Consider the following 26,086-nt stretch of genomic DNA (forward strand, 5'->3'; position numbering starts at 1 on the left):
CATGGTGCACACCTAACAGCTTGCAGGCATCTACCACCTGCTATGCAGACTCCTGAGTAACCTCATATTCTGATACAGGTCCTGTGTTACAATGGAACGGTTAGCATGAGAATCAGGAAGTGTACTTGTATTAATTTGGCATTTTAAGACCAGCAATATGGAAGTAACTCACTTCCCTCACCCAGAAGAGGGAACTTACCTCTCCATCTTGTTTTTCTGCTCTACGTTTATTTCCTCATAATAGCATTAACTTTTGAAATTATACAGCAACATTGAGACTATGAAAGTAACGGCATGTGCTCAACAGAAACAGGTGCAGAAGCAGGAACACACTAGCTAACATGCAGGAGAGGGGTTCACAAAGGGATCACAAAGTTCTTCAGTATTCCTGCCATAAAAGCTTTAAAGCATGCTTTTATTTTGTAAATAGCCTCACGTGGGGATAATTAAGGCCTCAGCTGATTCAATCTCATGTTAAAAGGACAGAATCCCACAGCAAAGCACCATGACAAAATTCATAAGACTACACAGTAACTCAATTTCATTCAGTTTCTATCCAGACAAACTCCAAGGCAAGTACATTTTAGATTTGGGTAGCTCACGATTCCCCAAGTTATCACAGAAAAACTCGACAGCCTTTTCCCAAAACCTATTTTATGATGACTTTACAAACCATGCTAGAGATTAACCATGACAACTTCTGTGCTCTGGCTTTTTCCAAAGGGGTCTCAACTTATTCCTTGTCTCAGAGTTGAGAGAGCACAAGACTGCATACCTCATCTCTTCTTAACAACAAACCACCCAAAACCATGAGGTTTTCATAGGAAATTCAGCTCAGTACCAACCTCAAAATAGATGCCTACATATAAGAAAGCATTTATATTGCACCATGCTACGAGAAAAGCTCCAAGGTTATGCCATGACTGACTAGTCTTCCATTCAGAAAAGCAGGGCACTTCCAGTGGGCCACCAGTGACATGGTCACAGCTCTGGTAGAGTAATACAACTCTTATAGACCTACTACCAGCTTCTACATATGTTTCATATAACCTCAGTGTTCTACACATATACTGAGAAACTTCATCAGAAAACATTTGCATTTCAACAGAAATCATCTTTTTAAGTGATCTAGCTTGCCTTCAAGATCAGATAAACTTATATATCAGTACTTTCTGGCTTACAGAATGCAGCAGAAACACACAGCTCAAAGTTCAGTGAACTGCATAAGAAGAGTCAGGGAAAAGGAAATTGGATGGATAAACCTCTAGAAATAGGATTGAACACAGATTAGCCTGGAAAAAAAAAGTTTCTAGGAAATACTGATACTTGACTGGTGCTGAAATTAGAAGAACTGCAAAGAAAGCAATTAGCCACTGTAGTTACATTCTGTGTAAAATGGCTGTTTAAAGTTATGTTGTAATAAACAATGGGTTGTACTAAATTCAGAATGTAACTGTTGGCATAAAGAATACCATTCATTCTATTTTAAGGCATACCATACCTTAAAATCAAATTGGAAACTGAGCGGAGAAATAGTTCTCTTCTTGACCCTCTCTGTGTTTATACTCCAACCTAAGCCCAACACATGGCTTTGCTGTACACATTGTATGAGTGCCCTCTATAATTAAATCTTCATTCAGATCTCCTCCTGCCTTCTTCATCATCCTCGGTCAGATCACAACAGGAAAGGAAAAAAAATGAAACTTGTCTGGAGTGCAGAAGCAGAGAGGAAGAGATACTGTTTATTGAAGCAGGCCAATGGTGGTGGGGTGAAAAAGTCTCAATTCTCCCATCTCAGAAACATTGAGCCTGGAAATACTGCTGAAATCACATTTGGGAACAAAGCTCCACTGTAAGTAGGCTCACCCATGAGTGTTGCTAAGCAATGGAGAGAAGGCGAGAGAGGGAGAGCGCCTGACTTCAGGATTAGAAGGATAGATAGAAGGAAAAACACTAAGGCTTCTCTATAGCCTTATTTATAGTCTGCTTGCAAGTCCTATGTTTTTCCTGCCTGACTCCTGTCCTATTTGTACCACAATTAATCAAATGCAGTTCTGTATCTATACCACCACGCATCCAGCACAGAGTTGCACTGCGACCTGGAGCTCTGGCACAAGCAGTTACGCACCAGAACTGTCAACATGTCTCCACGTTGAACAGGTAAGAACCGCAGAAACTGTCCTGATGTAGCTACTGTAGAATTTGCTCTCTTGTGTTTTAGGAAAATATTGCAGAAATGTTTTTGTGTAATTAAGTCTATGCATGGTATAGAAAATTAAATGCTTGTGACAGCTACAGCTTGTTCCAGCTCTGCTGTTAGGCTGTAGTTGCAGAGGTGTGGGATTTTACCAGACAAAAAACATAAGTAATCTTCAATCTGACTTAAGCTAAGTTTGCCTGTCCACTTGTTTGGTATTGCAACCATCTCCTGCTCTGCTTTTACTATAGTTACCTCCAATCTATTAGGAAAACTATACTTTTTCAACTGCAGTCAAGTAGTTTGCATCTTGTACTATACTTCACAGCAGAAAAACCATCACCTTGCTCAGTTACTTGGCTCCACAAACTGCAGCACACATTCATAAAGCATGCATTCTTGGAATCATAAATTGATATTTTTTTCTGGTTGTCCTTTTTTACCTGGCAGCAGCAGCATCTTTTCTGTTGTTTCAATTTTTATTTGGTTAAAATCATCATCAATACTTTGCAATTATTTATGGCTGAATTGCATGCTAAGGCATGTGTAAGCTTCCAGGTCATTACATAGGCATTAAACTTTCACTGTCTACCTGCCTTTTTAACATTCTCTAACAGCAGAGCTGGAGGAGGGACATATGCTGCTGAGTAACAGACACCTGCAGATACAGCCTGAACTAGCAGCATTTTTCAGGCTGAGACCTGGATGCTAGGATCACTAGCTAGTCACTGTTCTAGTTAAATAAATTATGAAGGCCTTCCCCAAAAATTCAGAATATCCAAACCTTATCTTCCCTACAATATATACACAGGAAGAATTTCCCTGACGGGTTAATGGCATTTAAAGACAAAAATCACAGAACAGCAGATTCTAAGATGAAAAACGATGAAGATTAACCAAGAAAACTCAGACTTTTAACCACATTTGTTTTCCATGCACTTTCAATTAATATAGTGAAAAGCACAGACTAAGACCCAAATATTTGAAGCTCCAAGCAGTTCGGACAGCATACAAAGGCAAGTTGAGTCATATGTTGCAGAACTGAGCTACAGGCTCGTCCTGAAGGATGACAAGGGAATTGCTGAGATCAGTTTCCTGTGCTTAACACACAAAATAGGTCACCTGTTGTACCGTATTTACACACACACACACACACACACACACACCAAACCAGCAGCAAATCAACGGGCGTTTTCTTTCATGGCTGAACAGATGCAAAGCCAAACCATTCCTCATCCTCCAAGAAAACATGCAGGCAGACCACTAAAAGCTGATCAAGTGGAACTAGGATGGAAGAAACATTCTGCAGACAACCCTGCTAGCAGTTTTTATGTCACAAGCCTCTTGAAACAGAAAACATATAGGAAGTGTCTGAAGATGCATGCTGTGTTGTCTAATTGACCTATTTTTTCCCCCTTCTTTTTTGTTAATGAAAAGAAAGGAAGGAGGGAAGAAGAAATCTTTCCTATCAGCAGCAGCAGGGGTTGTTGCAGGAAGAAGATAATTCCCCCCTGCTGCTCTACTGACAGCCACCAAGCTCCACAGGAGGAACACAGCGTTTTAATCATGGAATTGAAAAACACAGCAGTTCCCAAATCTTCACCTCACCTTGGTTCATTTACATACATTTAAGACAAACCGGCTCACTGTGGAATTATGTTGTACGTGGAAGATAACAGAGGAGGGAAGAAATCAGTGCAACTCCTAGTTTGTGCACAGGAGGGATGGTGACCTTTTGTGTAACCTCTCCAGAACATCCCAGATAAACAACCACCACTCTCTTACTTAAAAGCACCAATGCAGACTTCCTAATTCCAAGTCATATGCCTTATAAACTCAAAACTATTTAAAAAACTTAAAAAGATAAGCATCTTATTAACAACCAGCAAGTCAAGGCCTGATCAGGGTCCACTGAAGTCATCAGAAAACCTGCAAAAGAGGCTCAGGGAGTTTGGGATATTTCATCAGATTGTCAGTATAACAAAGGCACCCCATAACGGGCTGGCTAAGATGAATGCAAATCTTGCAGAGACAGTCAGGCATCCCCAAAATTAAAAATTTGAGCACACAGCAGATTATAGGCAGCAGCTTTGGGCATGTGGCACAACATCTGCTACAAAAACACTAGAAAGCAGACCTGCGGCAAACTGGACCTCTGCCAGCTCTCAGGATTTTTTTCTCCCTTGACGAGGCTGTCAGGAAACGGACAGATGGCAGCCGATGCACTCACAAGATAGTTAGTTCAGTTAACAGTCAAGTATGCTAAATGATTTCAGATTCACTCCGCACCAGGCATTGTTATTTTGTATTGAATCATTAACATTGTGTCCTAATAGGAATGTAGTTTGGTAGCAAGGAACTGGCAGATATTGTATTTCACAAAACAGTTTCTCTGGAACAATTTGTCAGAGAACATTAGAACTGCCTTCATGAATAAAGCCAGAATCGGCCAAGTTTACCAAGCTGGTTCGTGCATAATCTTAATTCTACAGTATTCAAAGAATAGGGATTGAAACAAACATTAAGATGCAGGGCAGATAGTAGCACAAGTTGTTCCCACACGTGCACTCGGCTGAAAAAGCAGCGTTAGCCGTGCACAGCATGTGGGATACCTTATCACTGTGGCTTGTCTGCCTTACCACGTGCAAGGCACTGAGCTCTCCCAGCAGGCCAGTTCTTACAAGCAGCCCTCTGGATGGGATGACATGCTTGTCCCCCAGGCACACTGATGTGAAGATCTGGAAAATTGGTATTTCTTGGCTTTTATGAGTGCAACCCATAAATGAAGTTGAGGCATTATACCTGCAGGGGGCAAATAACTCAGCATTGAACACTGGTGAACAACACACAGGTGGACTTCTGGCATTAAGAGAATTCTCTTAATATTTTTCCTCTTTATGATCATATCTTCAGCAGTGTGTTTTGTAGACTTAGTGAGAAGGTTACTCCATCATCTTGCTTTTTTCTTGTTTTAAAGTAGCAGGACAAGAATAATCTTTGGGAGAAAATACGTTTGAAGAAAACTAAAAGTTGCAAAGCAACTAGCAACAAAGCAAATTCCTAGTGACCAAACAACACATCAATGACCAGAGCCAGTTAATAGCCTGCAGCAGAACTGCAGGCAATATAACTTGCAGTAACAATATTACATCGTGCTGTAAAAGACTTGTAAGTTGGACCCACTCAAGAACCCTCCGTAAGTGCAGATCTGACAGGGTAAGTACTGAGCTGAGAGCAGCTGAGCAGCACCACACGTGAGGATGATCTCAGTACCTCTCACACAGCAATGAACCCCACTATGGTCAGTCAACGAACATGACATGGATCTTTTGCTAAGTTCCCATTTCTGCTGACGTTGGTTTTCTTCAGAAGTGTTTAGACGGCACCGCCACAGTTGGACCAGGAAAAAAATAAATCAGTAATGGCAGCTGAGAGCACATCTGTCCTCTAACACAGGAGTGGTACAAGAATCTTCAGAACTCAGTTCGGCTGAGCTCATTTCTTCTGGCTCAACTTTTCACAAAAATCTGATTAAACCTTAGTGAAATTTAATCTTTGCATTCCAAGGCTTCCTTCCAAAGGAAAAAAAAAAATAATCTTCTGAGGGCGTAAATTATCAAGAGTGGAGAGACACCAACCAACTCAGAGAAAACAGATGAAAAATAGTTGCCTTTTCTCAGAACTACTCATCTGGCAAATCTGCAAAGCTATTCCAAAAAATGATTTTCAGAAGAGCTGCATGTCACTTTTTAACAATCAAAAATAACTTTATCAGATAGAAAGTCAAAAAGAGTATGAAAAGGCAGGACAAATTAGCTACAACAGATTTAGGAATGCCAGGCATTCACAATATTCTTTCATAATGCCAGAGAGTCATAAAGGCTGAAAATTTGGCTCCCAGCAGTCCCACAGTGGTAACTTATTTCTCATTTTCCCTTTAATTCCTACTGCAGCCAAATAACAAAGAAAAAATCTAGCAGATATATATTTTTATAGTAATAGCACTTCCTCATAACGATTCTGCTTCAAAACCACACATTAGGATGGAATTAGCAAAACCCAGTTTGCAGCCTGCTTTATCAGCCAAAGGTCCACACTTCCTCTTTATCCCCCGGTTATGTCTGTCCCACATTGTCTCAGGAGAGAAACACAAAACAGAATTCTTTAGCTTTCCTCAAAACATTTTTTCCATTTATGGATAGATAATGCATAGCATCGTTAGACCCAAACAAGACAACTGCAGAACGCTGCTGCCTGGGTATGATTGGCCATTGACAGCAACAGAAAGCTTTCGCTGCCGAGGAGGAAAGGGATGTCAGTGGGAGTTTATTCCCATCTGTCGGCTCAGCAGCACTGATGGTGCTGAATGAAGTCTTTCTGCTCATTCAGCATCTGTGGTCTAATATTTGCCAGGAGTTTGATCTTGACCTCTTGGGTTGTGCCTACAGTACCCAGGGTTCCCAGGTGGCTTCCAGCCAAGCATCAGCCCGGTCTAGGACTGCTGAGCTTGCAGAATGAGACTGCACTAAACCACATTTTGTTGATACAGCACTATCACTGGTATTTCTTAGTTTCTCCAAATGCTCTACTACGCAGTCCACTAAGATTTGATTTTGCAGCTTCAAGGAAAGAGAGTAAGCAAGTCTTACTAAAACACAGCAATCATATTTAAAGAGAAAAGGAAAACAAAAAAGCAGCTGAAAAAATTGGCAGTAGGAAGGTTTTACAAGTTTTTTCCAGTTTATTTAACATTTCAGCCATCCCAGCTCAACTTCTTTTTATCTTATATTATCTTGACAATGCAAAACATCGGCAAACATCACAAGGGAAATTTTTTTTTCTTTTTTTTTTTTTTCCAAATCTAATTATGGATAGTCTAAAATAGTTGTAGATGTATGTATTAGGTAAAGCTAAAAAAAAAAAAAAAAAAAAAAAAAAGGAAGATAGCATATAGGTCTATGCATTCATACTTTTTAAGCATCTGTTCCCCCTATAATCTTATAGTTGTTAATCGTTGTTTCTACTCAGTAATCCCAGAACTCACACAATTATGCAACAAAACATTATCTACATACAGTTGAATAGCAGCATGTTTGTGGAGTACAGTACACTGACAGAAGTCTTTGTATTTCAATCAAGCAATTAAAAATTCAACACTAATATTGCAATAACAGTTATAAAACACTACCTATGTAGAAAGCTACAGAGCTAAAAATCAGCATGACATCATGAACTCTTTTTGTACCGACGTGCAGTAATTCTTCATCCACTCTTGCCTGGGCAGGTAGGAGGTTGTGCCCTGTTTAAGTTTACTTAGGAACACATGTTCCTTATGGATGATATCATGTTTAGTCATATACAAATGAATTCACATACGTATTGGATATGTTGTGTCATTTTTTTAGGTATGAAGTGGACTAACTTTTGATTAAGACTACCATACACTGCCTATGGATTTTACAGCCTCTGAAGAGAAAGATGATAGACTTTTATGAAGCACTAGGCAATATATAAGCTTTTCTTTATTAAAAAAAAAAAACAAAAACCACCAGAAACACAAGTACACACAACTTTCTTAGTAACACTGTGTAACTACAGAACGTACTAAGCAATGTCATATGGCGTGACTAGATTTTATTCCGTTAGGGCACCTATAACGTTAACACAGAGTGGGTATCTCAAAGACCCAATAATAGCTACCTTCTCTCATCTTATTGCCTTGAGCAACCAGTGCCGTCTCCAATACCAAAAACAGAATAACATCACATTAAATATGCAAAATCCAAGAAGATACCAGCTTTGAATACTCTTTGATCTTTCATAACAGAAGGAAGTGTAAACCGAGATCAAGTTTATTAAATACAGATAAAAGCACAGTCAAGTTCCTTCCTTTCCAACAGCAGTTAAAAATTGGACTTAGATTTCTTAGAGACAATTAGTTTTATATTTACATGTTACTCCTTCAATATACTATTCTAATTCAAAAATCCAACTTCTGAACACTAGAATCCATATTTCTTCTGCTTCTAAACTGGAAACTGCTCTTTCTTCTTAATGTGAGGGCATAAGTTAATTGAAAGTATGAACTCGTAGCACTCATATGGAGAGGGAACAAAGCTGTTGCAGAAATACAACAAAAATAAGAAGTTTGAGCATTATTTTAAAGTGTACTTTATCCACACATAAAACATCCTTCCATCCAATTCAGTTTTCATTGCATTTTAGTAGCAGGAGATTAGGGGTACAGGTTAGCTGAAGAGACATTGACTATTAAAAAAAAAAAAAATAGATCTCTCCAACCTTGGAAATACCTTGAAAGCCTTCTGTTCCTAGCACCATGTGAATTCATCACTTAAATGCGATGCACAATAAACAACTGTAGTGCACTTCAATTTCACTTTTAAAAGCAGTTTAGTCACTTTTTATACTTCAAGGATTGTAATTCTTTACAACAGCAGCAGCTTGAAATGCATTATAATGCCTAATTCATTTGAGACTTAATTGTAGAAAGCTTTTAATATGGCCTTTAAGATAAAACACAATCTAAGTACCATAAAAACCTTGCAGCTTCTTCTACAATTAAACTCCTTCAATGAAGAACACTATCTTGTAATTTTGCAAAGCATCAGTTCTGTATGCTAGAGCACAACACGGTGCAAGCAGATGCCAATAATGATGGAGGCTTTCCCTCAGAACACAAACAAGTATGACACCAAGGTAGGTGAATTATATTCTCTTCTCATGTATGCATATAAATATCGGCTTGAAAAACAAGTATTTTCCTTACTGCTTGGATCATTCCCATGGCACTAAGCAAAAGGTTTGAGGTACTGTTCCTACTGATACCAGCAGCATAGGACTTGCTCCTTGTAAGGCATCACCACCCTGAGCTTTTGCTGAATGAATTCAGCCTTCCTAATGGTTAACACATACTAAAGTAGACTATTTCTTGAAAGATCAGTTGAGAGGTATGAGCAATAATAGTCAAAATTCAAAATTCAGCTGTATTAAAACTTACAGCCCCAACTCTGCAAATTAACATTTTCACCTTTCTGTCCCCTTTACCCCAAGCCTCTCTGCCACAGTGAGCCCCATGCAGCAATGGCTGGGTTGATAGAAGGCTGAGTTGTGCCCTGGGCTGGTTTCAAAACCATGAGGCAGAACGGCACCTATCCATATACATGCTCACCTATCATTACCACGTGATATTCAGCTCCCTCCTAAGATTGTTTTCCAAGCATACCTCAATATAAAGAGGTTGGCTTTTGTGTTTCGTTTTTATTAAATAAACAACAACAAAACTGTTTTAACAAAAAAATATATATATATCTATCTATTCATAACTACAGCCAATATAGTCATGTCTCTCTGCATTCCCAAACCAGTTGTGTAAGGTTGTTGCCCTTTTGGTAAGATAGTTCACACTGGCACTTCAGAAATGGCTGCAGTTTCCAAGAGATGACAGAATTTCACATCCCCGCCCTATTCCCTCTGAGTGCCAGAACCCTTCCCAACGCCTGCAGCAACGCTTTGAAGTAGGTGCAATTGCAGCAAATGCAAAAGATTAAAGGATTCTGGAGCTCATGAAGAGAGGTGCAGAGCTCACTATCACCAACAAGGTACATCTAAACATTTTTTATTTTAAAATTTTCATCATGAAAAGAGTTACACCTTTAATTCCTTTCCCCAGGATATATTTTACGTAACTGCCTATTCTGTCTGTGACTAAATCCTTCGATGCATATAAATGGACACACATCTCAGCCTTCCATCTTCACTCTTGGGAGATTGTGCAGAACCTCACTCACAGACAACAGCGTATCAAGAACCAAGAGGATGAAATATGTTCAAAACATACAGAAATATTACCACAGCATTTTCTTTTTTTAAGCAGCTCTCACATAGAATTCCCACATTTTAAACACCCTCCTATAAGGAGGAGCTGTAATATTCCTCTGATAGATTTTTGTTTTTGTTAAACATTTTTGTTTACTCAGTATTCTGTTAGTTTAGAAACTCTGAATTGAGGCTTTGAAAAAGCAGCTGACAACACACCAGCACCAACCATCCTGTGTCTCTCAAAGCAGCCTACCACATGCTATTCCATTCAGAAAAAGGACCTCTACCTGATTTTCTACCTTTGCTCAAAACCTGCTCAAGTCATCAGTTATGACTTGCCCACATTACTAACCAATCCTGAACCTCCTGGCAAGGGCCAGCACAACTGCACGCATGCATGGTACTACGGTACATTCACAAGAAAGCCTATGACAAAGGCTGCAGCAGATTTCCTTCTAATCTATAGTAATATTCAAGAGATATGAATATATCTGCTTGCAAGGGGCAGATCCCATGCTGCAAGGAGCTTTTGCTGTTTAGAGGCAGGGATGACAGATGAAGAAACAGGATCAGTCTGAGACAGACGATAAAGTAGTTCTGAGAATCTGAAATCTTCTGTTGTTTTATTATTTCTTGACTCTAAATCTTGGGGTCCTGCCTCTTCCCTTCCATTATGGCACATTTTACCATCCCTAATCTCACCATCATTTCCTTTTCTTCCAGCTCTACAGTCCCAACCCACCACAAAGCTTTTCACCTCATACTCATCTGTGCACCTTTCTTACCCTCTTTCCTGACTCTGCAGATCCCAGCATTGCCTCAGGTGATGCGGAGCGCATGGCTCAGCCAACAGTGGTGTCTTCAGGCAGTAACACGTTGGAGGTATCTATAGCAGCTGAGCTATCATAACCACAGCAAGCTGTTTCCACATTTACTGCTGAGCTCCTGAGCAGCCTGCTGGCCCTGATCTGCAGTTCCCATGAATCAGCTGGTCCTGGTGTAGAGAGTGAACTGCTATTACTCATGCACTTTGATTTTAGTCAACGCAAAATATCCAGCTACATTTAACAAAGACTGAACTTGGATTTTTGCTGAAGTCTGCTGCTTGCAGATCTTAGTTTCTCCTCCTGAGCACTTTATGCACATTTATCATAAGACACTTGGTTACAGCTCTTTACTTGTCCCTCTATCCCTTCCATCCCAGCCAGAACTGTTGGAACATTTCACAGAAACATTATCAATCTCATTATCAGAGTCCAACAACTCCTTTTTTCTGAACCATTCCCCATTGCTGTATTACAAGGGTAATATTTTAGAAAAGGGGCAAGAGCAGAAAAGAAGGAATCACAGAGGGGTGTTGGTTTTATAGTTTAAACATCTGGAAATGCTGAAAGGCAAAGAAGACAGTAAAACTGGTAGAAATATTAGGAAAGATAAGCTTAAAGCCCTAACAAATAAACAGTACTTACTGAGTTACAGCATTCTATGTTTAACAGTCAGCATGAAAACCTTAGGGCTACAGTAAAGTCAATAGGCACAGAAAACAAAAACTGTGTGCTGTTGTTTGAGACTATATCTTGTGCACATGCTGCTTCTGATGTGACTAGTCTTTACCAAAGGTAAACAGGAACACCAAGGAAAGTATCAGCCTGTAGCACAGCATTATCTATTTGGCAAAATTACAAAGCAAGACAATACTGAGGAGTTTCAAAAATATTAATTGCAAAATGAATTAAGTATAGCTATTATATTTTGGATGAGGGCTAATGAGGTCATTTAAAAGCATAAAGATCCTTCACTTGTGTACAGCATTTCAGATATTTCCAAGAAGGTTGGTGCCAAGAGATTATGAAGTGCGTCTGCTTCTCCATCCGGGTGGACACTTGCTCTCCCCAACCCTTACACCACAGCCACGCTAAGGGCACAACGCTGCCTTAGTTGGCACACCCTCAGATGTTCCCCAGCCTTGGGAGCTAGATTTATCATTCTTAACGAGTACAGTAGTACTTACAAGCCCCAAACAGCAAATAGCTAGCACTCAGTAATGTGTCCCTCTTCCTCCCCTGCCTCCCCCCTCCCCCCCCCTTTTGTTTTTTTTTTGGACAAAGCTCTAATAACCCAGAGGTGTGAACAGATGAAAGTGATACTGCCAAAGCCAACAACTCAAAATACAGAATAATTCTATTCCCTGCCTGGTGACTTCTAAATTTCCTTGGCCAGTCCTCAAAGTTTCTCGCAGAGACCAGAGGCCCTTATCTGATGGAATTCAGTATCAGTAACTTCAAAGTTGTGCTCTGCGGGTGTGATGGGGAAATCAATCCAACCACGATACACAGTGATTAGATCAGCTATTGCCACTCAGAAGAGAAATGTGTGGACAGTCTTGTATAAGCGTTAGCTCAGCATTCATCAACAAAGGAAAAATGAATCAGAGGAGCAACACTGCAAGCAGCAGAGAAGGAAAGAAAATACCTTCATGTCTGTCACCACAAATCCATGGTATGCTCATATTTGTGGTTTTCCTATTTTATTCCCCCCCCCCCCCCCCCAACTGTGTTCAGTTTTGCTTCTAACCCCAGAAGAGCACTGAGGGAAGTAAAATTCTAGAAGAAAAGCGTGGTTAGAGATACCATGTGCCTTCCATGCTGAAAGAGTCTATAACTACGGTACCCTTTCTGACTAGAAGAGATGATTAACGTGGGTAGATAGTATCACAGAACAGCTCTAGAATTAAAAGCTCTCCTTGGCAATAGAACATTTCCCCAAAGCACAACTCCAAGGACCCAATCTAGAGCTGATGAGCCACTGCTGGGATCCTCATTCATGGTCCCCAGTTAAAAGGCCATTTGAAGTAGCTCACAGCAGAACAACATGTACAGTAACTTCCTCACCACCACCCCCTCAAAGGATAGGATCAAACCAGGCTGACTTGGTGTTTTTACCAGATGGTGTGCATCAAGAGGCTTCCAACAGAGTGCTGGCTAGAAGTTAAAGCTGGCCTAAAGATAACGTGCAATCTGAAATTGGAGACTGAGCAAAGACACCACCTGCTCTGCCCTACAATGCAAGCCAGCCTCTGGAGTGGAGCCAATTCCAGGGGCAGAGATTACTGCAGTTTGTTCACACATACACGCATATGTGACGGAATGCATTTTTTCCTAGTGCAGAGCTGTTATTCCAGAACACACGGGGGCATTGGATTCCCCCCCCACTTTGCCTGAGGTAGGTGCCACGCAGTCTGGAGAGGTGAAAAAGGATGAGGAAAATCTATATCTTCTTAAGAATTCTCTTTAAAAAACAAACTCCCTTCACTGTCTTAAGCAGCAGATTTAAGTCAGGGTGACTTTGTGCTATTTTACCTTCAGAGAGTTCTCATCAAGACCAAACTAACAAATACATTCCATAAGGGACAGGATCGCTGTTTCCCCTAGAGCAGGCCTGTCCCATTCCAGACTGCTTCTCACAAAGCAATCCAATGCTAAGAGCTCCCTCACCCTTTGAAATTCAAAATCAAGAATTTCTGCTCACAAACTCTTTAAATAAGGCACATTGGTCTAAACCCAAAAGCTTCTGATACAAGGAATTGTTTGTGTCTCCATATCCGTACTGCAACTCTAACCACAACCTTACTGGACGAAAAGGTAAATTAATTCACAGCACCTGAAACTGAGTTATTTGTTTCATGTGGCTTTTTCAGCCACCCTTGTATTTTGTATCTCTCCCTGCTACCTACAGCAGTTACAGGAAAATCTTGCCACTTTCTTTCCAGCCTTGGGAGCAGCGCACCTTCAGAATATCTGTAAATGAGTTTGAACACTGACCATTTGTCTGGTCCTGGAAAAGAGGTTGTCAAAGCCCCCCCCTTGGCATGAACTGGTCTGATCCATCAGATCAAACCTAAACTTAAATAAAGCTTTCACTTCCCAATATGTGCTCCAGTGGTCATTTCCACTGCTGACATAAAAAACCCTACCATCAACTGCCTCTCCAGATCATTAAGCTTGTTTATCCAGGTCAGCTGTTTTACCTACACTACTGAATGAACAAATAATAGAGGCTTTTGCTTTGTATCTAGCAATCTCAAAACAGCGATCTGAGCAGATGCTAAAAGATGTCAACTCTGAATGCATACCAATGTTTGTTATTCTGTCAGCAAAAAGTCATAGATTTGAGCAACACCTCTGGAGAAATCAAGCATAATCCTTGTGCCAAGCAAGATTTAGTTTGAATTTTGGATCACCAGGGTGATAGAAATGACTGAGGGAGGAAGAAAACACCGTGATCTGAGCTAAATTATTATTGAACTGAACACCCCTCTCTTTTATAGAGGAAGATGAGCATGTCAGCATGGTAATTATTACCTGACAGATCTAGTTCATGTGGAAGTCAGCTGCAAGTCTCAGAGTTGCAACACACTAGCCTGAGGAAAATGGAAAGCAAATGCTTTAGGTGCTGGTATAAAATGTAGTCAATAATTTTGATAGTGAGCAACACTTCCAAGGAAGTGCATTCTAAAAGTCACATGAAATCACCACTCCATTGCTAAAGACTGGCCCTGTGAAGGTCATCCAAACTTAAGTACAACTTCAGTTGCTCCCTGGAGCATCTTGCACTGCATGCTTGAATTCCGTAGTTTTGGCTTCTTCCAGGAAACAACAGCTGCCTTACTTTGGATAACAACAGGTCATTAAGGTTTTCACAAACTATTTCAATGACTTTGAGTGGTCATTGGTGTTTGCATGTGCGAAGGTGAAGGGAGCAATGTGTCAAATTTTGCCTTACTGGCTATCATTCTCCCAAATTGCAGATCTCAGGAAAAGACACTGAAGTGTCAGATAGTTTTCCTTCTGCAGCTTCCCACCCCATTAAAATGCTCTGCAAAGGTGTAATGTTTGAACAGGGGCAAAGCACCACCTCTTGAGTCTTTACATCACTTGCTCTTGCTTTAACATCATTTGATTGTATACTGCTGTATAAAAGTCAGATGCATTTGCCTGCCTGCATTGCAGAGTAAAGATACTTGCAGATACATGGCATAACCTTTAAGGAGCTTTATCCAACTATTAAATTGCAGGAAAATATTCTGTTGTCACTTTCAGCTGAAACTGCTGAAATGATCCTCTCATAGAAATAAGCAGCTTTGGGAATATTAGAAGAGATAGGAAAAAAAAACAGGCCTGATAGAAAAGAGATAGAAAAAAAAAAAAGCAAACCCCTGACATGGAGGACAGCTGCACAAAACAAAATTAGCAATGCTTTCACTGGTCAGAGCACATACTGAAATAATAACTAGAAACCTAGAGTGATGATATTAGGCTTTTGTTATACGACCTTGTCAGAACTCCCCCTAGCTGGAAAGAGTCCTGCCGTTTTGTTCTTTCATTTCACCCCTAGAGCCAAGTATCACTAAGATGCATCTATTTTCCCAGCATGTCATTTTAAGAAGTTGAAATTTTATTCAATACATTAAGTTGTTCGTCTATTCTCAAGAAAAAAAAAAAAAGCCTCTATCTAAATTTGTCAATAGCATATCGAAACAGTAAGTAAAATTACTGCACTGAGAATGCATTTCATTACCAACCATTCAGACTGTTCTTTGTTAGGAAACTGTGAAGAATAGCACATTTATAATACAGGCTTTGTGTGTTCTACACTATGATTTGCCCACAATATCCACGCTCAACTTTCCTGCCCACTTTTGCAAAGGCTACAGTTGCTACAGAATCAGGTGAAGTTCCTATTTATTTTCAGGCAGAATTTCTAAACATACACATTTGCATTACAAATCCTGTAAAAACACAGACAGAGGTGTGAGGACCTGTACATTTGGTCTTCTGTATCCACACATGCTATACTGCTTTCTGCTTACATGGTTAATATTTACCTTCTTCCTTCTAGGTGAGCTATTGCATTGCATCTCCCATCATGCTTCAGTTACCCAAGGAACAACCAGGAGTGGCAGCTAAGTTATCATTCCCCTGTAATCATTGGAAAAGCCCAGAGGAGCATTTGAAAAACACTAGAAAGAAAGCATCTCAGTAGAAGTATGGATCAGTTCTGACCAAGGGAGAGCCCTGGACAACCACTGTAGATACAACACTTCTACACCAAAGTTTAAGGAGCTTGAACTATTCTCAACACCACAGCAAGTCCCCCTGCCAATCAGGCCAACACAAACAACTGCATCCAAAGAAACAGTGTCATTCCTGGGCTATGATTGGCCTAGACAACAACGTGATACAGGAACAGACTTCCTTTACTAGCAGCTTGTTTTATCATCTTTTCTTCAGTTTTCTGAGTGTATGTGCTGCTTTTCTAACCATATAATTAAACCTTATTCTGCTAAGCACCATATGGTCATGAGCCATTGAGTGATACTCTTTAGGGGTCAGAAGGAAAAAAGCAGAATGTCTCATCTAAAGGTCAGCTCCTATTTGCTGCCACCTGCCTCTCTCTGCAGGTGCTCACAGCCCTGCCCTTTCCTCAGCAAAAACCAACAGAATGGGGAAGGCTTCTGGTTGTCAACTGCTCACACACACCTTGTAGCAAATCAATTCTAGGAACTGAAGTTCCACTGCAGGCTTCAGCACAGTTTGGGGAACCTATTTCTCGAAGACAAGTTTCCAGACACACTGAGCACATTCAGCATTCATTAAATAAAAATATCTAAACCAACTGGCTCTCCAACTGGCCTGTCTATTGGTTTGACCATGGCACTCCAGAGTTGACATATCTCAGATAGCAGCAAGTTCTGCATTTCCACAGCTTCCTATCCTCACCAGGAAAAGCTCTCTTTTTTTTTTTTTTTTAAAGCAGTTTTCACATCCACTGTGGCAACATCGGGGTATGATCCTAACCCACGTAACTGACTCCACACCTGCTTCAAGAGCAGCAGCCTTGAACAAGACTTTTACCAAGTGCCTTCATTCCTGAGGAATTAATTTCTCCCTCAAGACATCTACCCATTTCCTAGGATCAGGAGATCCTCCTAAGCTGTTTTCAGTCACCTGCCTGCTCCCTTTACACATCCTGAGTGCAACACAAACAATTGTGAACAGGAACACCTGGATGCACCATTCTTGCCTGGCTCCCACAGCTGGAATTGCACAGCAAAGAGCAGACAGAGCTGAACTCACTGATGAGCCTCAGTACCTCTCTCTCCAAGTCTCATCAGAGGCAAGGAAATCCATACACCAACTTGGTACAGAAACCATTAATATTCTTGCAGAAGACCTATGTGGAACTCAGTGCTTGATAATTGCAGTTATATTGTCCTGGGTATAGAGACATCAGTCACGCAGGTCTCCACTTTGATATCTGCAGATGTGCTTGGTGAGCTTAAGTCACAGGGAGTCTGCAGACCTAGTGTAGATGCCTTGAACAACCACAGAAAAAGTTTCCAGCTTTCATCTATGATAATTTCCTGATTTAAAACGTCATGTATACAGAAAGCTTTTACTCTTCTGGATATGGTTTCTTTTTAATGATTTTTAGCATATTGTACTTAGGTGAAGTACTTCAGGAAAATCTTCTCCTTTAATAGTTTGCTCAAGAGGATGCTATTGCAGTGAATTATCTTTCTTTAGCCACAGCTGCCTCCCAATGGATTTTTTATGTTTCTTACAGGGAATTTAAGAGCAGTCTCTGAAGTCATACGGAACTGACAAACTACTCATTTAGAGAGGCTCCATGCTGGGTGACTCCCATGATCTCCTTTGCTTTACAAACAGCATTTCTTTTAAAAAGGTACAGAGTTTGTTTCCATATGCTCATGATTTCTCAATACTGCTGTTCTTACAAACTAGTAAATGAATGCCTCCGGCTAGCACTAACATTTCTATCAATGTAACAGCCCAGCCTACAGGGATCTAATTTACCGAAACTGGTTAAGTGCTACACAAACATCATCTAGAGAGATTAATTGGCTGTTAAAGTTTGATTGCTTTGCAATCCCTTGGTCATGGTTGGAAAATGAAAAAGTGATCTTTTGTCATTACGTAAATACCTTAAGGTATAGAATATATGCAGGGCTTTGTTTACATTTTCTAAACAAGCAAGTCTTCAGCGGGAAGGAGAGCTATGACCCATTTATTTATACTGAAGTTTATTTAGTATATTCATTATGAATGACATTTTCCTGAAGTTTATTTAGAAGTAATGTCTTTCCAAGCTGTAATTAATCCAAATTAAAACACATTTATGCTGATCATTACAGCAATTTGTTGCAGACAAGTTTCCATTTGAACATTTCCCAAAGTCTGTTTTACTGTACTCTGAATCTTCAATTTCCGAAGCGCAACTTTCCATTTCCCCTATAAATAGCACAAACCAGATACCCCTTTCTCCTGGAGTTTTCACTCAAAAGTTCCCTGAAGTTCTATGGTAATTTAGTATCACTCTTATTACTCACTTTTCTTCATTCTTAGTCTGTGAAACTCTTGCTTAACCATCAGTTTTGTAACCTTACCTTTCTCAAGGGAAAAGCCTTAATCAAGTGTAAGAAAGCCTGCAGAAGAGCTCAAAGCTCTGTTCACAGACCATGCTAAAAGACAAGGTGAGGCATGAGAACTGGAGCCAAATGAGTTGTCAGTGAGTCCATTTCATACAGCTTGAGCAATTAAAACTAAACTATTTCCATAGTGCCATTCCATGGATACAAAAAACTTCTTTTCCTTGACAAACTTTCATCATTTATACACACACTACCTCTCTGACAACACACCTACAAAGAAACCTACAGGCATACCCAAAGCGATGGATGCCCTCATTATTATTTGTACCAACATTCAGGATTATCCAGTAAGGATCGCAAACATGTAGACACTGGGGTAAAAATAAGATTAAGATCAGAATGGAATTGGCACAATTACTATTAGCAACATGCATAAGAAATAAAATTTACTGTGTTCCAGATACAGGAGAACTTGCAGCCTTTCTACACAGCAGGAAAAACTTTTCTTTCTCAGACTCCGGAAATACGATCGGGATTCAAATGCATTGCATATGAGACCCTCAGCATACCACATTCAATTTCTCTTCTACTGATATGTGAATAAACGCCCATAACAGTTCAGCATCTGGATTGCATGCAAAACTGTAATGCAGAGAAGGTGGAGAAGAACTGAGAACGTGGAAGACAGTTCGTATAAAACGGTTATGAAATAGTCTCTAAGACAGGGGCCTGACTGCTCCATTAAAATTAAACATTTAAATGATTTGAAGATAGCAACACCATTGTAGTCTGCACAGATAAGAAATAAACACAGAACTCCACCCTATACAAATACTTAGTTGTATGGATGCATACGCCAGCCCATTTACTGCAGAACTTCCACAGCTCTAAAGGAAGAAAATCCAAACAAACCATTTCATTCAGGTCATAAAAAAAACCCTCAACTGGTGTTGAAAAACAAGCATGAGAAGAGTAATGGAAATACATGTATATAGATAGTTTGATTCCATGCGTCAGCAGAAACTCAGAAATTATCAACACAAAAAAAGTGCTCAGATACCATGGTGATCAACACATTACAAAAACAGAGTGCCAGCATATCCAGAAAAGGTGCAGTTCTCTAATAGATCCACCAAATGGGCACAGGCATAGTTTTCTCCAAAAAAAAAAAAAAAAGTCAGCATAGGAGGTACTAGGTCCTTTCAGAGGAGCTAAGTGCCACACTTGCCATTCTGACTGCAGCTTTGAACTTGATTTTGGCCACTGTATCCAAAGTTTGATAAAACAGAAAACGTAACATTTGGAAGCCAAGTTTCCCCAAGCTAGGTGTAAATATTAACCCTGAAATTGTTTGAGGAAAGTACTACATGGACAGACACACATCCCCCTTCCCACCTTCTTGCTGCTCCCCTCATAGTTCTGCAGGGCCTGGAGAGCCATCCACACACCCAGGAGCACTTTGTCCAAGAGATACCACCTACATCCAGAGGACTGCCACTAGATTTGGTAACTGAGGGATGCTTCAGGCCAAGCTTAAGAGTGGACAAGGAAATTCACTGTTCACGGAAGCAGTTGGCTATCATCTGCCACACAGTTTTTTGTCAACTCTGCCTGGGCAGCTGTATTGGAAGCCTGAATTTGCACACTTCATCTAGGTGAACACACCAAACACTACTCAGAATTATTTAAAGGTACCAAACAGCTGGTTTGGATCATGTTTGTATAGAATAGCCTGCTCAAAGCCTCAGATTGCTTCTCCCATTGAGATTACATTCTCCAGTCATTGCAGTATCTAAATGAAGTGGTTTCAAAATAGAAACCTATATCACTTAGGGGAAAAAACAACCACACTTTAAAAGAAGCAATAAAACTGTCTCCTTTCTGCAGCAAAAAGAATCCTAGCTTCCTCATGCTTACCAACATCTCCAAGATTTATGGTGTCAGTTGGATTCACCTCCCTCACATCCCATTAAGGGTGGCTATTTCCTGTCAAAGATACACTGAGCAGAGCTGCCCTGCACTCCTGCCCCAAACAGCAGACGCCGAGAAAGGCAGCCCCCCTTATTGACACATCTCCTGCACTGACGCTGTTTGCCTTCTTTACTGCAGCTGCACATGTTGGGATCAGCACTTCAGTGATTTTTATGTTCACTTGAAAGTGTCTTTCCTGGGCAGCGCGCTCTGCAATCTCACCCATAATATATGAGGTTTTAACTGTTTCCTTTTAGGCCCCTTTTTTTTTTTTTTTTTTTTTAGCCTATTTATAGCTTCCTAACTGACTGCATTTTACAATTTATGAGCAACTTAAATGACCTGAATCTCCTGTATCTAATTGTAGTGGGAGAGGCCTCATTATTTGTCGTGCCTTTTCCCAATCCCTCGCTTTGAAATCCTTGCTTTGTGCCGCATTGTCAGAAGTGATTACAGCACGAATAAAGACTGCACTAAAACCCACAGATCTTGCGTTACGGGCTCTTCCCATCCTCTAGGGATGACTGATGGTTAATTTGCCTCTTGAATTTGGCTTCCTGAGCCATTTCTCCCCCAGAATATTAGCACTGAGAGATTCTAAGCATGGGCAGGACTCCCTCTCTCTCCAGCGTCTATCAAGAACAGTAGGATGTATGTGACAGAAGAGCTACCAGCATTCTGTAATACCCAGCATCACTTCTATGCAACATTTTTCAGAGCTTTAGTGGTTGTGGAAGGGTTTTATTATTACTTTTGGCTTTCCATCCTCTTCTGCAACCCACCAGTGGGACTGGTCTATGCTTCAGCAGGTAAACAGTTAATCATATGACATTTTTCCAAGTGTTTTCTCATTTGGGCCATTAAAATTCACTTCAAATTTAAAACAACTTCTAAGACTTTCCACATGAATGACATCAAACAGTGCAGCCTAATGTTTTCCAGTATGTTACTTGACCCTCTCAAGTGAAGGCATTATATGTTAGTCACATTCTAGACCTCAGGAATCTCAAACTGAGCACTTCTATTATTTATATTTATTTGTTTTAAAGTCTGGTTAGAGCTACAAAAGCTTTTAATCTTTATTTCCCCACATAATACTGGTGGGTACTGATTATGTTTGCCACATGTTACTTGCTATTTCTGTTATTTGGAAGCAAACTGTTGCTCTTCAGGTAAAATACAACCTTTGCACTTTTAGCATACATAGTTACTGCATCTGCAAACCTTCCATCACAAGTCAGAAAAATTTATTCTTATTTTTCAATCGTTGCTTTCTCGCTGGAGCTATAAGACTGCCTTGCACTATACTTTGGCCTTCTAAATCCAAAGTAATAATAGCAGGTTATTCCATCTCTATAGGTAGCCCAGTGAAAGGCTCTCTCAGTCCCTCTATAAAGCAGCACCCATTGCTAGGAATCTCTTGTAGCAGTTGTAGCAGATTCAGGTTGGAGCCATATCCTAGATATTTTCCACAAATCATGCCATAAAATAAATCTTTAACACTTTTAGGAATTTTCTTTCAAAGTTTGAAAACAAATTCAGTATTCAAAAGAACAAGGTTTTGAGTTTTGGTTTGTTTGTTTTTTATTTTCACATATTGTAATTTAGCATTACTTTTCTTCCACAGTTTTTAGCCTACTGCCTAGATACATGCCAGAGCCACAGAAAACGTGAAGTAGTTTCAACTCTGAGCCTCTCCCTGCTGTGTGGCATTTGATACACAATATATGGCACAAACATGGAAGAGCTTAACAGACTTCCAGCTCCTTACATTTAACATATTTTAAAGTTTCAGCAGAAAAACTACAGTGCACATTATCTTCCATTTCATTCCTTCTCAGCTAAGTCTCCTTTGACTTTTCAACACGAGGATTTACACCAATATGCTAGAATATCCACAAAGACAATCGATATTGCCCACTTCATTTATTTTCTAATCAAGCCTTACAAAGACCAAAAGCCAACAGCTAATGTACACAGCCCTCATTGCCAATCACTGGGTACCTGACTTTCCCTAGTCAGTATCTCCAGTCAGAGCAAAATGCCAACTAATAATTGGCATCAACATTTGCACTGTCTGGAGGTCATCTCTTTTCATGTCAAGCAAAGAAAAACTCACACAACTTTAGGGTGGGGTGGAGTGTTTGTACGCTCACTGTTTGCATATTAAACAGAATAAAATAAGAGGAAGGCAAATGAAGGAAGAAAAAACAGTTATCAAGATCACATTTTAACAGCAATTCTAGATCACAAAGTTCCTTCAAGTGACAGTTATAAGTTCTCCTAGGAGAATATAAATGATAACTAAATTTATTCTAAATAAGGTTAATTCAACTACGATGCCTGGCAAAATTATCTTTTTCATCAAGAAGGGGATAAAATTCTGAAGTCAATCAGAAGTTTTAAAGATCATTTGGTTCAAAACATTTGCTCACGTGTCTCAGTTTACAAAGGAAATATTTGCATCACTTAAACAAGTATGGTAATATTATAAGGGCATATTAATATTCCCATTATGAGTCTCGATGCTTGAGTATCACAGATGTTTCACATTACTCACAGAACAACTTTGATTATTTTTAACAAACAGCTCAAGCTCTTATTTCCTCACTTTTGCCATGCGTCAAGAACTAAGAACATCTCAAAGTTTGTAAAAGGCCATTTGACTGAAAATTGGAAGTGGTTGACATTCTGATGCAATTCTAACTACCATGCGAATATCTAATTGGGCAATCTCTTAATAGACTGTTTCGAAGTGCTGCATCCCCAAAGCTAATGACTTCGATTCAGCCCTGTATCAGCCCACTTTTACAGTACAACTAAGTCAGATTAAAGTTCTTACCATCCTACAATGAGCTCCTTTAAAAAGCTTAACCATTTACCAGTTTCCTTCAAGATATTTCTCACACCTTCTCCGCATTATTTGGAAGAAGAATGGAGAGTGAAGACCTCTTTAGGAAGGGCATCTGATCTCACCAAGCCCAAATAACATCTAAGTAAACAAATTTCACATTAATCGCAGAATTTAGATGTGCGTACAACTTACAAAGACTCTGCATATAAATAAGTCATACCCTTGCTACTAAACCATCAGTATTAAAAAAAAAAAAAATACCGCCTAAAGAAATATAGTATGAGTTTATGGTCCCAGTAATACAGCACATCTGTTCAGAAGGAAGTCAACACACACAATATCTCATGGTTAGTGTTCTGGTCTTCTCATGAAGTTCTGCAGCATCTTGCCATTGCTCTTCAGAAGCACACCATGCTTTCATAAATAAGAAATCCATGGGTAACTCAGTGAAAGTTCATCACTTGGCTTTGAATCCGTCCCATTGATATTTTGAAGAATGCTGAGCACAGCAGACACAGTAGTCCTTCAAATTTAAAGGCAAGATGTTGTCGGAAAGACAGACAATTTACCTAGCACTGATTTTTAAATCAAAGGCTAAAGTAAAGAGAAAGCCAGTAGCAGGATTTGGAATTATCCAGAGACATGGAAGAACTAAACTGATTACAGCTCTCAGGAACTGCATGTCATCACTCAGCTTTCTGCAGTGCTAGAACTCTGCCCATCCTTTCACTGAACCAGAATCATAGTCTGCCTGCAAAAAAAGGCCTGTGGATACAGTCAGGCTAACACAAAACTAGGTGGGATTTTTTTTTTTTTTTTTTTTTTTTTTTTTTTTTTTTTTTACGATCTTAATTATATTCTGTAGAAACATGTAGAAACATTGTGGCCCAAAACCAAATGTCAAAGAATACATTTTTCTTCTGATGGCTTTGTCATGACTCCAGAAGTTTCTTCCTAATAGAAGACATTTCATATTCTATTATGAAGTCATCTATCCTATTCGTCACATGGATTTAAATATTCATTAAATGCTGCCAACAGTAACGCTGTGTGCAATAAAAAAGAAAAGGAGAAAGACTGAAAGCTAGCTGAAGTCTAACCAGATTGAAAAGTTTGCAAGGTTTAGTTCACGCTGAAATTTTTAAGAGGGAATGAAAAACTATCTATTTTCTTAAGTGGGTTTAAATGTTGTTTGCCTTTCTGCGTTCAGAGACTGGGGTCAGAAGTGGAATCATCTGTTTATTCTGAGTCACGACAGTGTATTTTTGCTTATGCTTTTTCCTGGGAAATACTGAAGCCAAAGTCCATTTAAAAACAATCTTTATTATATTCACTTCAATACTATAATTATTTTACCTACACCAAAACAAGCTTTGTATTTCTTACATTTCTGCCAGCTTCCTCTGAACTCAGGCATTGTCACCACCACTGGTTTCAACACCACAATCCCAGAGCAGCAGAGCCCATAAAGGAACGTGGTCCTGAACAAGTCAGCAGGCATGGGCGAAAGGTCTGCAAGCAATGTCATGCTCCAAGCCTCGGCGGTTCACTTTTCATTTGCACCAGTATTTCTATTTTTACTATGTGGCAAAAATACCCAGAGGCATTGGTTGGAGGGATTTTTAATCTATGATTTGTTTAACTTCAAAACAATAAATAAAAACTAAAAATCAATTAGAACAGCCAGGAAGAGAGAGTGCTGCTTTTGTTGGCTGGAAATGAAGGAGTCTAATATATCCTTTCATAAACAAACCTCCTCTATACAAGATTTTCTTGTAACAACAGGCAGGCTTCAAAAGACACTTGGAGGTTTGGTTTAGGATAGGAACCCAGAAGTTCAGAAAATTCAGTTCTCTGCAAAACAGTGTGGGAAGTCCTGCAAACAGCTTGAGTGAAATTTCTAGTGCTTTCCATGTCTGCTCAAGCAGAGACAGTACTGTAAAAACAACCTCTCAGGCCGCTTTTCAGGAAACTGGCTATTTTCTGCTGAACCAGCCAGAAACCATTATGTTCAATACATAAAATGATGAAAAGAGAAGTTGGCTGCCCTCAAAGGTAAATAGAGGTCAAGGTGGAGCTTGGCATGCAGTTATTCTTTGGATAAAGAAGTACCATTAGAAGAAAAAAAAAAAAAGAGGGTGCTCCATGCAAATCTACTCAAATTAAAAGAAATAATTTACATAAAGTTTATGAATTCATCTGTTCATCTTCCAGAAGTAATTCAGTGGATGAGATTATTAGCAGGGCCATTAGCAGATCTGAACTTTCAAGGAAAAAAAAGAGAAAAGATTTGTATGTCTAATAAAATCAAAACCATAATGTTCAGTTTCAATTTGACCAACTAATTGTATATATACTTTCTAAATTAATAAAAATGAATCTCAGTAAGTTCTATTCGGCATCAAGTAAGCCATATACCTGAGAAGATTGAACTATCAGCAAGCAATGAGAAGAGGTTAAAATGCAGTGAATAAATCACCTCCAGAATAGATTCTGCAGGATATCTTATCCAAATAGGTTTGCTATTCCTTGACTGACAATACTACATCTTCTGCAGTTGTAACAGCTCCTGTGTTTAAACAACCAGGAAAAGGGCTGGGCATGTTCATAGCAACGGAAAGACAGACTAACAAGATGTTCTTCCAGAAGCCTTGATTGACTGACCTCCTTTTCATAGGTCTCAATACACAATCCCCTGAATGAGCACAGGTGCTCAAAACTAGTATTTGCAGGCCTCAAGTTTTTGTGCATGTAGATGGAGTTAATAAAGCTA

General features: G+C 39.6%; 1 protein-coding gene and 1 long non-coding RNA gene across 7 annotated transcripts in view; one reads left to right on the forward strand and one right to left on the reverse strand.

Moving 5' to 3' along the window:
* Positions 1-26,086, reverse strand: part of TMC3 (transmembrane channel like 3) — a 305,047-nt gene that overhangs the window by 214,149 nt on the left and 64,812 nt on the right. The gene's annotated exons all lie outside the window — the stretch shown is intronic.
* On the forward strand, positions 1,653-24,944 carry LOC125698013 (uncharacterized). Of its 5 annotated transcripts, none has more exons than XR_007379043.1 (3): positions 1,653-2,160; positions 7,603-8,914; positions 15,935-18,250. It is a non-coding gene; the product is annotated as an uncharacterized LOC125698013 (long non-coding RNA). The 5 variants fall into 5 exon arrangements; XR_007379041.1 differs by having other exon boundaries at positions 8,765-8,914; XR_007379044.1 differs by lacking the exon at positions 1,653-2,160 and adding an exon at positions 24,711-24,944 and having other exon boundaries at positions 7,116-8,914; positions 15,935-17,782.

The sequence above is a fragment of the Lagopus muta genome, chromosome 10, assembly GCF_023343835.1.
Source record: "Lagopus muta isolate bLagMut1 chromosome 10, bLagMut1 primary, whole genome shotgun sequence".
NCBI classification, from domain to species: domain Eukaryota; kingdom Metazoa; phylum Chordata; class Aves; order Galliformes; family Phasianidae; genus Lagopus; species Lagopus muta.